The sequence below is a fragment of the Dipodomys merriami genome, unplaced genomic scaffold (assembly GCF_024711535.1).
Source record: "Dipodomys merriami isolate MVZ:Mamm:240054 unplaced genomic scaffold, mDipMer1.0.p SCAF_2, whole genome shotgun sequence".
Taxonomy (NCBI): Eukaryota; Metazoa; Chordata; class Mammalia; order Rodentia; family Heteromyidae; genus Dipodomys; species Dipodomys merriami.
This window is the reverse complement of record NW_027203381.1, coordinates 78855265-78869353: the sequence shown is the minus strand read 5'-3', so window position 1 is coordinate 78869353 and position 14089 is coordinate 78855265. Positions and strand designations below refer to the sequence as shown.

The window sequence follows — 14089 nt, the reverse complement described above, 5'->3', positions numbered from 1 at the left end:
CTATCTTTGTATTGATTGTTGGAAAAGAGCTTTCTAATGAAATAAAGCAAATTTAGATCCTATTATGTATTTTTATAAAGGAGATATTTTCAAGATAGGGAATAATTTGATAAATTTTTGTTTTCAGGACAGGGTATGGTGGTGTATGTTACCAAGGAAGGAAGGTAGGAAGGTCACAGTATAAGGCTATTCATGGCAAAGTTAGTAAGAAGCAATCTACAAAATAAGATAAAGGGCTGGGCATGTGGCTCATGTCTAGAATGTTCCAGGCTATCTCACAAACCCATCACTTTGTGATGCTGGCCATGTTTTAGAAAGGTGACTCTATTTTTGAATTTATTTTAGATAATACCTTTTCTACCAGCTAACCTGTCTATCCCATAAGGATGGAGTTGTCTATTTCTTTATATGCTACTCAAATCCTGAATAAAGGAAGTAAATTTGGCTTCTAAGGAGCACAGAGTGGATATGTCACTATTCTCTAAATTAAGGTCATCTTCAATATTTCCCACTAACTAGCCAATAAAACTTCACACAAGACATCAATGATGTGCTCTTGAAAGCTGCAGCTGTGCCTAACCTCCCCCCACCCTCACACCCCCGTGCCTAAGGCTTATCACATTAACATCATTACCATTGAGCCAAACATACCTGATGTGAGGTCACAGCCTTGCCTCCACTCTCCCAATGCTCTGCAACGATACTGAGTCCCTTCCTTTTCTTTCCTTCTTCTTTCTGTCTTTCTCTCTTTCCTTTATTCTTTTGTTACTTGTAAGTTAGTGCTGCTATAAGGGCTTGAACATAGGGTCTCAAGCTCTTGTTTGGCCTTTTCACTTATGGCTAGCACTCTACCATTTGGGCTGCACCTACACTTCCAGATTTTTGCTGGTCAATTGGAGATAAGAGTCTCTCAGATTTGTCTGCCTGGTTTGGTTTTGAACCACAATCCTCAGAGTTCAACTCCTGGGTACCTATTTACCAGTGCCAGGCTAAGTACCCTCCATTTAGACTTTAGATAGTTAACGACCTTAGGGTTTTGGCCTTGAATCTTCCAAATATAAGAAGCACAGTGTATTGATGAATATAGCCGAGAAATGATACCCAAATGCTCCACTGATAGAAGCAGTGCTCAGTAACCAGTAGTTGAATATGATATTTATGAATTCAATCATTCATTCTTCACTTGTTAGTTTTTTTCAATCATTTTATATGCCTACAGAAGACACTAAAGGCTGCTTAACAAAAATGTTTTCTGCTTACTTGAATATAAATTTTTACAATCATAGGACAAAAACAAACATTGTATTTTCATGAATGTTACTGATGTGAGAAAACAATGGATATATCAGTTGAGTACAGACCAGACTAGATTTAGGAAAGCTGGTAATAAGCTATAGAAATCTGACAAATGTACCAGTTCACCACCTAGTATGCACCATCTAGTTTTATAAATTTAAATGACTATCTTATACTGATATATAAGTGCCTATGGTATTTGTAAAATATATGAATAACTTACCTACTGATAATAGTTAAGATAAACAATTTAGTTATAATGCAAAAGAGAAACAACTAATTTTTAAGAAGCCAATTATTGTTCAGGCAAGTAATTGATTTCAAACTTAGACTAGTCTCATTTAAATCCTCATCAAAAATACTAACTTGGCTAGGATTTATTCATTTTAAAGAAATGTATAACTGAGCAGAACAATATTAACTAAATTCCCAGGTATCAATTATTTGAATACTTGTGAGGCATAATTTTTAATAAAATGTAAGTCTTTAGTCATTTGTATTTACATTTCATTGCTTCTTTTTAGAATCTACAGTTATAACAAAGAAGTTGAAATCAAACTGAATTTGTATTTTAATAGATGAGCTAATGGAGAAGTTATGAAAATGAAATTAGGAAAATTGAGGGAATGTGTGAAGTTGGGATAGATGGAGAAGAAAGGCTTTTTTTCCTCTTAAAAAATCTTTATTGTAAAGGGGATGAATAGAGGGGCTACAGTTACATAAGGCAGTGAGCATATTTCTTGTCAAACTTATTATCCCGTCCCTCAGTTGTCTCCTACTTTCCCTTCCCCATCCCGTCCCCGCCATGTTGTACAGTTCATTTCCAACATATTGTCTTGTGAGTATCGCTATTGCATTCATTCACTGTCCTCTGTCTCACAATCTTCTTGTTCCACTTCCTTCCCTAATTCAGCTAAAGGTATATACAAAATACCCAGGTTGCCAAAATCAACTAAAGTGAAAACAGGGGATAAAACACAAAGGAAAAAAAGATATTACATTAAAAACAAACAATAACAACAAAGAAAAACCTCTTGTGTCCATGTCTTGGAGATCATTTCACTTAGCATCATCTTATATGGTCATATTGAGTACATTTCTTTCAAACACTGTTACCCCCTTTCATTTTCTCCCTCCCAACTCCTCTCCTCCCTGTACCTTCTTTTTCTTTTTCTTTTTAAATAAGTTTTTTATTGTGAAAATACTGTACAGAGGGGTAACAATCACATGAGCAAGATAATGAGTACATTTCTTATCAAGCATTGTTGCCTCCTCCTTTGTTTTTCCCCTATCATCCCTTCCCTCCCATCTCCACAATGACATTCCCCCCTCCCACCCCACCCCTGACCCCCGCCTAAATTGTACAGTTCGTTTTTTGACATGGCGTCTGATACATCTCATTGTTGCAATGGGTCAACCTGTATCTCTATTTAAACTATTTGTTTTTTTCCCTTCCACTCCCCAAATAATACCAACATCAAATACAGTGAAAACTGTACAGGTGTTATACCATGGGGGAAAGACATACAAAACAACAAAAAAATCACATGGTATTTTATTAATATGTTAGAAACAATAGCAAGAAAGAAAAAAAACCACTTGTGTCCTTATCTTGGGGTTCATTTTGCTTAATATCATCTTATCTGACCATTTCTGCTTGTCTCAGATGACATTGATAAGTCACACTGTGCTCATAAATTCATATGTTGTATTGAAATTTTCTGTGTACAACTTGAAGATAATCATAATAAAACAGAAAGATACAAAATAATAGCTAATATCATTTACTTTGGTCCTAAACATTTTACATTTTTATCTTATTTAATCCTTACAACGATTTTTTTAGAAGCTCAGTGCTATTATTATCATCCTTGCCACTTTATGGTAGGGGAAATGAGAAAAAGAGAAGACAAAGTTTTCATGTCACAAAGCTAGTTAGTAGCTATTCAGTTGGACTTCATAGACCAGTTTCCAGTGTCTAATTATTATGCTATAATACTTCTTAGTTCAAACGATTATTAAATAAAATGGCTTACATAAGTTCCAAGCACATGGCATGGCACCAAATGGCCTTTATAAAATGTTAGCTCTTTTCTTCTTTTCAGTTTCTCAACATCTCTCTTTTTCTTCAGTTTCTCAAATTCTGTAACTCCAATGACACTAATCATAAAGCCCTAATTTTTAAACTATATTTGCTTTAGAAAAAATTAGATCTTATTTAAATTTCATACAGATGAAGATAGAAAATGGAATATAACAAACAGGTTATAGACTAATGTTGAAGATTACCTAAAGGCATACAATATTTCCACAATACAGATTTAAGTGACAAAGTTAGGATATGAAAGTGTGCATAATGCTTTACCACAAATGAGAAAAAGTCATATTTGTACACAAAAAATAGAAATGTGTATCGCTCAAATTTATGAGTCAATTTTTTTCTGAGTGATTATAGACAGGTCTAATTACCCTTTGGTGTTTTAATCTATATATTCTATAATACCTATTAATGATTTCCATAGGAAAAAATAGCTAACTCAGGTCACATTCTTATTATAGATATGATAATACTGAGGGAAACCATCTATAACATTGTATGTAATTTAACCCTTATTTTGTGATGGAGCTTGAACAGAATCTAATTACTGTGCTTTCTCTGACCCCAATTTTCTATTCGGTGGTTACCATTATTAAGGACTTCAAAAGTAATCTAGGAAGAAAGATTGTGGTAGTTTGATACATACTGATTGCAAATGTGCTATCATCCTCTACTGAAAAGCCTCTAGAACATACAAAGGTTCTTAAATTGTTTACTCAAACCTTTTGTTTCTGAATTCAAACCAATCTTACATGTGATAGAATGTGTTCACTTCTCTAAGTCTTTACTTGCTTTCAATTATATAACTTTATATTCATCTACTTTACCATATATCCTTACTGTAATGCTCAGTCTACTGAGGAGACATGAGGGGTATTGTTTAATTTTTGACTTTGGCTTTGAGCTTTATGAGGTAGCTTCTTTTCATGTTAGCAGACATCATATGAGCAGACAATGTAGACACTATTGGGAAGAAATTCTGTAACTTCCAATAATTTATCTTCTCAAATTAAAGGTTGATAAGTTTATATCAAAGCAAAAGAGAAAAAAGTTTGCTAACACAAAAACTCAAGGCCAAAATAAACTACCTGAGATTTTCCAGGGCCTTTCCCTGGAGCATCCTTAATCTTTCACCTTCTTTGATCCAACATGGGAGTATCTTGTGGTATGAAAGTGATCATCTTAGGCACCAGTGGTTCATGCCTGTTATCCTAACTACACAGGAGGCTGAGACCTGAGGCTTATGGTTCAAAGTTAGCTTGGGCAGGAAAGGCTGTAGGACTCTTATCTGCAATTAGCTATCATAAATACTGGAAATAGAGCTGTGTTTCACGTGGTAGAGTGCTGGCCTTGAGCAAAAATAGCACTGGATGGGCCCCCAAGACCTCCTGAGTTCAAGCCCCAGTACTGGTACACACACACACACACACACACACACACACACACACACACACACACACACACACACACACACACACACACACACACACACACACACACACACACACACACACACTCTCTCTCTCTCTCTCTCTCTCTCTCTCTCTCTCTCTGATTATCTTGGTCACTTTGCCCAGGAAATAATCTGTGTTTTAGACCCTAACATATAGGAGAAAGGTTTTGAACTTTCTATCTCATTGTCATTTGTATTCTGAAACCTTACTGTTATGTTTCTTGGAAAGTGACCTCTGTCCTAGTGCTAATTATGAATACAGTGGATCTTGTATTTCTCTTAGAAAATAGATATCATTAAGACTTTAACATGCCTCATTCTAGAATGGCTTCATAGGCTCACAGAAGAACCCAGAAGCCCACTGGATTATACAAAGATACTTCAAATTATGGCAAAATGCCACTATCATTCCTAGAGTGTGACTCTCTTTTTTGAAGAGCAATTGAGATTTTATCTCAGTTTGGGAACATACTATAAGTTGGTCATAGTTTATGATGGGTATTAAACAGCAGAAAAGAGACTTGTGCATTATCCTTTCAAACATACTTATGTGAGAAAAAATAAAAATAGATAATACAGATTTAAGTGACAAAATTAGGACATGAAAGGGTGCATAATGCTTTACCACAAATGAGAAAAAGTCATACCTGTACACAAAAAAAACAACTGTGTATCGCCCAAATTTATGAGTCAATTTTTTTTCTGAGTGATTATAGACAGGTCTAATTGTCTATTCTTCAGGTCCCTCTTCTTAGCCCTGCCTAGCATGGGAGAAGATCCTGTGGCAGAGTTTATAAAAGAATACTTCAGCTGGAAGTATGGGCTCACAGAAGACAGGTTCAGAAACTGCTGAGATTGGAGTTCTGTTAGGTCAGAAGTGTCAGATACAAATGCTATTGTAGCAGACAAATACTTAGCAGGGGTATAATGTACAGTGATCTAACATTCCAAAAGGATGGGCTTGGGAAGGAGAGTTGGCATGCTAGCTTCTTTACTCAGTTATACCCCACACAAAATATCTCTGACTGCTGCAAAGTCAAACCCTAGCAGATTAAATCAGGCACTGTTCACCTAAGAAATAAAGTTCTTAACGAACATTTTGACACTCATCGAAAGGTTAATATCCTCTAGATGTCTGATGTATCCTCTAGATGTATTGATTTTCCTGTGTCTGTATGAAGAAATGTTTAAACTTCATGTTAAGCAGATTTTCCAAAAATGGCCGTGTCTGCATCATTTTGCCATGATTGGACTTAGAGAAAAATTTTCTATCTTAAACTTGTGAAACTAAGTTTTATGACTTGCATTTTTGTTTTGCTTCATTAAAAAAGTAGAGGAGAAATTCAAAGAGATGAAAGATTGCATTGAAATATGTTTAACTTGAAGGCTTTCAACCTAAATGAGTCTGCTTAATAGAAAGTTATTAAGACTTGTGAGCTTTTAGAAACATTTTATCATTGGTGACAATGACAACCTGGTCCAAGCAGCTATAAAGAGGAAGGCCAGTTCATTTTACAATCTACCAAGCAGCTGACAAGTTTGGAGAATGTTGTTTTGGAGCTCACCGCATCAATTTAAACAATAATACTTTTGTGATTACAGAAGAGTTGATAAATCCATTCCCCTAGAATAATTTATAAAGGAAAGGATTGTATTGCTAATCCCTAAAAATGTGGTGGGGGAGGAGTAGTGGGAAGGTTATAGTCCTTTTCTGAACAAATGTAGCTTCCCTTTGACAATGTGGGGGGAAAAAGTCCCCCAGGGCCCTTTAGACTCTGTCACTGAGTTCCATCCTGAGACATCAAACTCAATAGCTCAGAAACCAACTGTCAATATTTACAAAGCATTTTCCATCTTATATCCTGCTTCTTTTTCTCTTTTTGGCTCTTTTTCCGCTTTTTTCCTTCTTCCCTATTCCCTTGATCATCTACTGCAGCCTTCTTCCCATTTGCTCTTATTTCCCAATGCCTCCCAGCCCCATTAGTCGGTCTGTTCATCCTGCAGTAGGCTTCAGTGATAGAAAAGAAAGGGGCCAAAACAAAGCCCCCTTCCAAGACAAGGCCCTCCAGTGGGTAGTGAATGGCAAGGGGGTACAGCCTGTGGACTGAGAATGCTCAGGGCTCAGGAGCTCTCAGCACCACAAGCGATTAGGCTTCTGCAGGCTTGATAGCTGTATCAAGCCTCCTGATTTCAAAGCTTTCATGGGCTGACAAGGACTTGCTAATTTCAAACTTTCTAACCAATTACAATCACAAAGAACTCAGGACAATAATCAGTGAGCAAAATGAAACTGAAGTGAAGCAGCCTTCTGCAGGTTTCACTCTCTCCTCTCTGGGCTCAGCCATGCAATGTGCAGCTGGGACTCTGCTTCAATAAGTAAATAAAAATACACTATACAACACAAACATACACAATGGATTCCACTTGTTGCCTTGTTCCCAGTAGTGGGGTATGTAGGAACCCTGTCTTGCATTTGGCCTATTAATTTCTGATGGTGTTAATTAAAAACTTTTGATGCTGCTTTGAATGGAAAATACCTCAAACAGTGTTTCCATTATTGAAACACCAAGTTCCAAGTCTTGGATTATTAGGTTAAGCTCTGTCAGCAGTGCGACCAACATAAATGCTTTTCATACCATCTACTTTGACCAAAAAGAATAGTAATAATAATAAATAAATGAAAAAGAGAAACTGTTTAGGCTCAAAACTCCCTTATTTCAATGCACTTTTTAAGGGCTAAATTGAAAATCCAGGTCTCTCAATGTGAAATACATGACTTTGTAAAAAAAAAAAAAAATCCTTATAGAACATTCAAATCACCCAATGTTCCAGGACCTGAATTTTTTATATTTTAAAATGGGTAAAGCTGCTTAAAATAAGTGAATCAGCTGCTAAGTGATTTCTCTCTGTCTTTTTCCTCTACTCTGTTTCGAAAGGCTGAAAAAATGCTTAAAACGGTATATGCAATTGATATGTGTGGCTTAAGCAGCTTAATGTAATTACTGAGAACTCAGACTTTCTATTTAAAAATAAGATAGGATGAGTAATAGAAACTCTGTGTGGAGAGCATTCATCCCTCATGCCCTTGTGAGATGTGAGAAATGTTTCCAAATATGTAATCCACTGAGCAAGGTAAGAGAGCAGTTACTCAGATCTTTCTGTTCTCCTAGAACCCAGGGATGCTTAGGAAATGCAGAGAGCAATGTAAGAAGATCTATACTGGACACAAACAAATAAAACATTCCTCCCCTCTGTAACATGTCTTTGTGAAGCATCGAGCAAAGTAGAGAAATATTCTGATTTGTTTTTTAAGATTGCTCTCTATTATTTTAATCATTCTTCCCTTATGTATGTATGGGGGCCCAAAGCTTTGGGTATTCATTTTAAGAGTCCCCAAGATGTTATTTCAAAGATGTCCATTTCTTTTTTGTGTTTTCCTAGGCTTAGCTACTCTATCATTTTTCATTTCCCAACCTGTTTATTCATATTGTTTGCAATGTCAGCCAAATCCTCAAAAGACCACAAGACCTTTCTCTTTTTTTAGCCGGAAAGAATCATTCTCTTTCTTTTTTTGACCTCCATTATCTCTATAAAGGGTGACATTCTCCAAAAAGACTACCCATTTGGGTATGCCTTCTTTCCTTTCCTTACTAGCTGTAGGTATTGGCCTCACCTTCTTGAAACAGTTTGCAAACCTAGCCTTTAACCCGGATATGACATGATAGTGACCCTTCACTATCAGCAGTGACAGCAGAAAAACCTTACTAGCAAACATGTGAGAAGAATATGCAGAGCAACAGAACTAAAACTGAATCAGGAAAGCAGTTCTGAGCAAACCACAACAGGAATCTATTTGTTCACAAAATTTATGAATTTCCCCCAGAGTAAATCGATAGGTGTTATTGCCTACAAAGGACTAGTAAATGCAAATTAACTAACAGATATGCAGCAAATGAATGCATTTAAAGATGATTTCCAGCTGAATTGATTTTTTTTTCCTGGAGACCAAGTTTCTGTTAAACTTAATCCTTACTCTCTTCCCTCTCCAGCAGCAGAAACATCTGGTCGGTTTTAGATTCCCCTTGGATTTCCAACTTCAAAGGGAATTATAAAGAATAACAAATTCATGTACCGGCACTAAAAAAAAAATTAGAGCAGCAGGAGAGAATGGTAAAATTGTCCTTATTTGACTGCTAGTGACAGGCGCCACAGGCAGAACTATGAGAAAAGACAAAGACAAGATCACTGGTTGACAACCTGAATTTCTGCAAGGGACTGAATCTTGGGCTCGATGCAAATATGCACAAGTCCCTTCAGGATCTATCAGATTTCTCTGGGCTTAAATGAATAAAATTTAAAATATATAAAAGAAGCTGGAAAGCCTGAAAAAGTAGTGAATCACATTTATGTCTTAAGAAGTTTCCTGAAATAAATAAATCAAGAAAAGTTCATTGAAAGTATAACCTGTAAATAATCATAAAGGTCCACTTAATCTTTGGTGTTTTGTTTTGCTTTTTCTAGATTTAGAGAAATCTGTGTGAGTCTTGATTCTAGGAGAGACTGAATAAGTTATCCCAGAAGTACATAAGGCTCCCATGAGTTCAGCAGGCCCATTACATCCTCATAAGAGTCTAGCCCTCTACAAAGGTCTCAAAAGTAGCTTCTGTTTTTAGTTTGTTTTAGTTTATCAAGGAATGACCAAGGTTTGAATGAATTGATATTTGTAATTGTGTCAAGTTGTACTTGACATCACTTTCCAGAACTGGATTTATTCTTTTACTCTATCATTTTCCTAGCGAAAAATGAAACTGATTTCTTTAGAATATGGATCTTGATTGGAACCAAACATGAGAAAAGAAGAACAGTACAGAAAGTACAATTTTGCCATTGTAATTACTTCTTATAAATAGGCTTTCCTCTTTCTGATGTATACAGCAACAACAATAAAAATAAACAAAGAGATGATTAACCAATCAACTTGTTTGTGGACAAAGAAAGAGAAATAGTTAAGGGATCAAGTGTCTTTAAATAATTAATTACAAGAATCTTTAGATACAGTATTCAGAGGTTACCTATCCACACCACAAATACATTACATTGACTCACAGAGTGGCCAGCAAACACCCAGAAAGCAAATTACTTTTGACCAGAAGGTGTTCATTAATTTCACATTAGGAATTCTTACAAGTGAGGGACAGAGCATACAGAACCAATTGTCTATGGAGCTTAGCATGGCTTCTGACAGACCATACTGCAAAGAGCAAATGATCTCCACAGCATATTCTGTATATCACACGTTTTAAAGGTCACAAATGTAACCACAAGTAAACAAACACTAGGACTCAAAAAGGTCATGAATAACAAGACGAGAGGGTGCACACACCCACCATGAAGAAAATACTATCATTAATAGTATTACTTTATTATAGCTGTTATTATGATGAGGTTTTGATGGTTCTTAGGTATAGTGTATAATATACTATCTATACAGAATCATGAATAAACCTATCTTTACTGTGAATGGAAGATTTAAGGTATGAGACAAGGTTTATATGAAACAAGGCATGCAATAATCTAACACCAAATGTAAGAAAAGCATAGAATGAGAAGTAAAGATGTATGTATTGTAGTTTTTGTGTAGTTAATCTTAAAATAATAGGAGCGTATTAGTTGCCTTTATATATTGGCATACGGGATCACAGTGAATTACCCTAGTTCCTATCTATCTTTCCTTTTGATACCTGTTGGAACACCAAGCCATCAGCTATATTTCTGAAATTTTGCTTTTATTTTAATGAGATGGTGCCAAGCCAGGATAAAGGAAAAACAAATGATCAGAAGACTGAGGGTAAAAAGAAATGAAAAGGAGAAAAAACCCCTATATTTGTACAGCACATAGCATACAGTAGAGCAAATTTTACAGATGCTCTCTGTTTGCTTGGGATAGTTTATTGCTTATGTTATTACTTTTTTTTCCATGTGCTTTTCTCTACCAGCTTCAGCTGAAAATATTTTGTATGTGTCCATACTGTAAACCATCGTATTTTTCTAGAGATTTAGTGTGGTGGAGAAACTCTTTTTTTTTTCCTTCCTCAAGAGTTAGACACATCAATATTCTAGCTACTCACTTTCGAGGCCAATGGAAAATGTGTTCCTAAGATTAAATAGACCAGAGTAACACATAAATTCAGTTTATATTGAAGCAGTATGTTACTTAGTTACTCACATCCTGAATTTCTGATGAGTGTGAAACACCTGTTGGACAACACATTGCTACTAAACAGTCATTGATCTATGATTCAAAGGCAATGGGACAAGACAAAACTCAGCATTTCTTATCTGTGGAACTCATTTTGTGAAAAATCTGATCTGACCACGAAAAGCTAGCTCATAGGAAGTTCTCTAAAGAACACACTAGAGGAATACACACAGGCAATTTTCTCCAGTGCATCATCTCTTCTCTTTAGACACAGGGCTTAAAAAATATGACCCAGATTATTATTATACAATTTCTCTCTTTTCAGAAGTCTTAAAGAGTGCCATGTACCCATCATACGTTTTTTACTTCTTCAAATGAACTTTAAAATGTAGAAACAATGTTAAATTTGGTTTAAATAGGTTTGCGGTATTTTACCTGTATGGGTTAGTTGTGGCTAGATTGGTATGCAGCTAGACTGGAGTTACCTCAGATAAAGAATTGTACACAATGAGTGCATACATCCAATAATAACAATGGAGAAGAATTAAAAAATGCGAAAAGAAGAAGCTTCCTTAAAAACATAGCCAAGTCTGTGAAATGTCTCTTCAGCTAACCAAACTGCACTTTGACTTACAGATATGAAACACATTGATGAGATTTTATGAGCAATTGTAACATATTAGAAAATACAATCGCAAGACACTAAGAAAAAAATACTGCTGTATGCAATGGCTAGAACTATTTTACTGAAATTCTTTTTAACTTTTATATGCTAAGATGTTTTGATGAACCTGAAATATTAATAGACTTAATATGATGATGTCCAGGGCTTACTTCACAAGAACAAGGGAGTAAAGCAGGATTGACAGGCCAAAATGAATTCCCCAAAATGAATAATGAGTTCATGAGAGCTTATCATTGTAGATCTGGTTACATTCATGTATTTGAAATTTTTTGTGAAATAAACATAAAAATATATACTACTTTGCACTTTCATTTATACATTAATTTTGACTGATTTACTTAATATTCATATTCATGGAATTGTGAAGACATAAAAGGTTAAAATAGCAATAATAATGATTTTGATGGATATTTAGTTTGAATGATCAGTTCCTCTTCAGGAATAGTATATATTCACCTAAAATGTCTATACGAACTATATAATTACATGTAAAATTCTTAGGTTAAATTCTGAAAGCAAGACATAAAATTATATAGAAAGCATGATTACCACATCTTTAAAAAATACATCCTCAGGGGAAAGTGAGAGTAAGAAAATATATCAAATGGTTATTAATGGTTGGATTTAAATTATAGGAATAATTACTTTAATTTTTCTTCATTTTACTCCTATGTATTTTTCTAAATTATTTTTAATGAGCATGTATCATTTTTAAATGAAAATAAATATTTATTCATTAGTGGAAAAGATGAGCTCTCCCTTCCCAAGGAGCTTTTCATTTCCTAAAACAGAGTAACTGCAAACATACAACACTGCCCTAATAGTTTAAATCTTCATGCCTAGAAGTGAAATATATCCATGGAAAAAGAAACATCAATACAGATATCTCATAGAAACATAGAGAGCTTTTCTGTGTGTTGGAAAGAAATAGGGCGGAATCAACTTTCTTTTTTCAAGTAGCACACTACAATATCCAGGTCTTTATGAGATCATTTTGTGATTAATGAGAAGGGAGGGACAAGTTATAGAGTACGCCTGTCCTTTGAGCTGAGAGGATCCCACAGATAGGAGTTTCTTTTTGGGCAACGGAACAAGTACAGCATGGGAGCTGAGAGGGAGATGAGTTAAGATCCTACAGGCTTGTGGCCTTCAAAGACAAGATAGATACATTCAGAGATAGAGATAGAGATAGACAGGCAACAGAATTAGAAACAACAGAAGGACTACTGTGGATCAAGTGTGATGGATGTGGAAAATCCCTATTAGAAGGCTATCTCAACTACCCTTAAGGACTATTTTCCTCATTTGATGCACATTCATATAAAGTGAAGTCAACAGTGTAACTTTTAAAGGTTTGGATGAATATGATGTTTGTGACTAAATTGGCCTGGATGGAGCCAGGCAGAACACAGTCAGATGCCAGAGAAGTCACTCTTTTCCTCCTCCTTTCTCTCCACTACGTTTGCCAGTTGTAATTCAGTACAGTTCAACCTCTAGAAAACTTAGCTCTTTTAGGCCCTGTCTGATTTGATGATGCTCCATCAATATACCTTCAAGTCCTGTCCTTGCTCCAAGCCACTAAAATATCAAGAATTCTTGGAGACAACAATGCAAATGTTTTAATAAATTCTCAAGATGAAGCTTCAAAGTATTCTCACTTGTCCCTCTGGTCTTGGTGTTCTTAATTAGTAAATATGGAGTATGGCCATAGGGACATGTATTCATGTCCCTATGGAGCAGGTCCTCCTTCTGTTTGTGGGTATATGCAAGAGTAATTGTATCTGCTTTTAACATGATGCAAATGAAGAAAATGCACTCAAGATTTCAGGATGTTATCAAATACAAAGGGATAATTCAAAGTATTACAAAATGTATTTGGAGAATTTTGTGTGTTACTTAATATACAATATCTAATGCTCCACATACGAAATACCACAGTTACCTTCACATGATTACCTTTTCTGTTCACTCAGTAAGCTTTTGAAAAAAAAAACACCAAAAGTAACAAAACAAACCTTCCCCAAAAGTCCTTTAAACATTTCCACTCCTATGTAGCAAAGTCATTTGAAAAATATTTGGTTTTTTTAAAAATTTTATTTTATTTTATTTTATTTGAGAACATACTGTACAGAGGGGCTACAATTACATGGGCAGGATAATGCATACATTTCTTACCAAGCATTGCAGCCTCCTCCTTTGTTTACCCTTCACCTCCCTTCCCAGCCTCCCCCCTCCCCCCACCCAATTATACCCCCCTCCCCCCCCACACCGACATTGTAAAGTTGGTTTTGACATGATATTTTGTACTTCTCATTGTTGCAACAGGTCCATCTGAATCCTTAAACGACTTGTTTGTCC

General features: G+C 35.5%; 1 protein-coding gene across 14 annotated transcripts in view; it reads right to left on the bottom strand.

The window, feature by feature from the left end:
- The window catches only part of Zbtb20 (zinc finger and BTB domain containing 20), a 730255-nt gene that overhangs the window by 345456 nt on the left and 370710 nt on the right, over positions 1-14089 (bottom strand). The window lies entirely within an intron of this gene.